This window comes from Aethalodelphis obliquidens, unplaced genomic scaffold, assembly GCF_003676395.1.
Source record: "Aethalodelphis obliquidens isolate GAN/ISIS:26980383/991018 unplaced genomic scaffold, ASM367639v1 scaffold21, whole genome shotgun sequence".
NCBI classification, from domain to species: Eukaryota; Metazoa; Chordata; class Mammalia; order Artiodactyla; family Delphinidae; genus Aethalodelphis; species Aethalodelphis obliquidens.
Window position 1 is genome coordinate 24,455,070 of NW_020837965.1, and position 2,838 is coordinate 24,457,907.

The window sequence follows — 2,838 nt, forward strand, 5'->3', positions numbered from 1 at the left end:
AAGTGTCTGCCTGGCAGAGGGGAGAGAACTCAGAAGGTCCTGCCTGTGTTAGCTTAGGGAGGGGGAGACATTAACCAGCTAACTAATCAGTCCGTCTGTGCACAGGGGGGCCAGGACAGAACCTGATTTCAGGCTGCTTTGGGTTTCAGGTTGGCTTAGTTTCGTGTCCTTGGGCTCGCCGAGCCTTGATGTCTTTATCTGCGGATAAAGGGTCTTCCCAGTCGCACACTTAGTTTGTGCCTGCGACAGCTGGAGGGGACCTGTGGAGCCGGGTCTGAAGCTTACTGTGCAAGCAGGGGTTGGGGTGCCTGGGGGAGAGAAGGGGTTCTGATGGGAAGTTGGGGTGCGGTGTGCTACCCAGGACGTGAAGGGGGGCAGGCAAGGACCTGCAAGTTTGCACCCCATCCTCAGGGAGCTGACATGTTAGCCACACCCCCTGTTGGTTAGAACTGGGGCGTGGGCAACGTGACAGCTGTGGGTTCTGCCCGGCTGGGAGGCTGCCGGTGCACGTGGGCTACAGGGCTGCTGCTCCCCAGAGGATCCCGTGTACCCTTCGCCCAGGACTGTCTCGTGTCACATTCTCCCGAGTCCTCATTCTAATTAGCTAATCCCTGAGAACACGGACCAGGGCATTAGCTTTACGGCCTCTTAAAGACCAGAAGGGAAAGTCCTCCCCGATGGGTGCCTTGCAGACACCCGCCCCGTGGCTCTGGAGGGATCTGGGGCCTGTGGGTGGCACAGTCACAGCCAGCAGGCACACACCTGCTGGCCTCATGTCACTGACACGCCACTCGGAGGCCCAGGGCTCCAGTTTTAGAACATAGAAAATTCTGAAAAGAATGATCTGGGAGATACAATAAATCCCTCATGTCTGCAGACCTTGTCTGGGGGAGATACGCTCACTCCTGATCCAACAGTCAAAATGCTCTTCCTTTTGTATTTGTTAAAAAAAAAAAAGCTAAAAGCTAACAGAAACCCCACACACAAACACAGCAAAGCAAAACAAAACCCACACACAAAATGTTTATTTTAATTATGCAAGAAATGCATTGATAATTAATACACTCATTACGGAAAATCAAACACTGCGGATAAAAGCTAAAGCCATCGTCAACTCCTTCCTCCTTCCCAGTAGCCCCCCCCCCCCAATCACCACCATTTTAACTCCTGTTGTCAGAGTCAGGTGTCTGGTTCCAGACTTTTTTTTTCCTGTGCATTTGCGTATGTATCTAAATTGACCTCTCCAATATATGATTCTTTTTTTTAACGTAAACTATATCACCACGTACATTTCTTTTTGCACAGCCTGTTTCTCTTCACTCAAGAATGTGCTTGGAGATCATAAAAGATAAACACCGTTCCTTATAACAACACCTTAGTCGCCTGTAATCTGTACACACTGAAGTTGAGTTCACCACCTTGTTGCTGTCACTAAAGCTCCGGCGGGGCTGGCTTGTGGAAGCAGGTGTAAGTAATTGCCAAGGTCTGGATTTGGGCTCACAAGTGTTTATGACGTTATTACAAATGAATATATGAATGCATAAATTAGCAGAATAAAAGCGGGACATGCCTGGACCAATGATGAGAAAGTGTTTGTGAACAAAGGATCATGATTAATCCAGTTCTGCGCAGAATACTGAGGTCCATTAAAAGACAATAGGTCTCGGCTGTCTCATTCTTTTTAAGAGCTGTTTAATATTCCGGGGTGTGTTTGCACCATTGTTGATTAGAGCTTCCTCTATTGTTGAAAATCCCAGCTGTAAGTCTGCTGGGGTAGGCCAGTGTGAGCCTATAGATGCTTTGGTCAAAGTCCTAGTCATCGGGGTGGGTCACGGGTCCCTGTGTGCTCGTTATATTATTTAAGAAAATAAATAAGAAAGATAACATAAAATAAAAGAGGTCCTGGCATAGATAAATGAGGAGAGCATGTCACGAACCGCGGTTTTAATTAATATGATTTTGCTGAACTGACGCCTGCTAAAAGAGATCTAAGCTGTCCTGTTTTATTTTTGTTGTTGTTATTGCTAACGACCCTGCAGGGAGCATTCTTGTAGCTGAATCTGTAAACACGTCCCTGACTGTTCTTTTCGTCCAGCTTCTTAGAGGTGGGATAGCTAGATTAAATGGTTTGCAGCAAAGTTTATTTTCACTGAGTGATCTTTGTAACATGCCGTTTTGACCTTGTCGCTGTCTTGCTTTAAATCCTCCATCTGACTTCCCGGAGTGTCTGGGACGTGGTCCAAGAGCCTTAGCCTGGCATGTAAGACCCTTCAGGGTCTGGCTGGAAGCTCCCCAGCCTCGTGCCCCCTCCCCATGCGCGCGCGCACACACACACACACACACACACACACATATGTGTGATAGGCACACGGCAGCCCCTACCAGCTACCCTCTCCTCTCTGTGTGTGCCCTGCCTTTTACCCTTCAGGACTCTGGCCAAGCCATCCCAGCCAGCTTCCCCTCGGAGCTTCAGACAAGGCTTGAAATGTTCGCTAGGGTGAACCCAAATTTAGAGGCACCGCTGCCCCCCAACACCTCATGCTACAGTTCAGCAAAGCATAGTCTGTGGAATCGTGATGACTCATTGACACATTTGCCTCGTCTAGGAGAACGTTTTACATTTTTCTCGAATTCGTGAGACTGGCCACATGTTAATCACCCCCTTTCCTTTGTCCCTTTCCAGTGCCCTTGGCTCCCATGTCGCCTGGATCCAACTTCCCCTAACTGAAAACCGCCTCATATTCCCCCGGGCCCATGGCAGCTTCAGAGGACTGAGCCGTATGCTCTGTGGCGCTGGGTGAGTCCTCAGAACACCGTCACACTGCAGATGCATACCCG

The 2,838-nt window shown here is 49.2% G+C and overlaps 1 non-coding gene across 1 annotated transcript; it reads left to right on the forward strand.

Annotated features, from left to right (window-relative positions):
- Nucleotides 1-1,571: 1,571 nt before the first annotated feature.
- On the forward strand, nt 1,572-1,648 carry LOC113627851 (small nucleolar RNA SNORD112). The gene has a single exon (XR_003435767.1). It is a non-coding gene; the product is annotated as a small nucleolar RNA SNORD112 (small nucleolar RNA).
- Nucleotides 1,649-2,838: the final 1,190 nt, after the last annotated feature.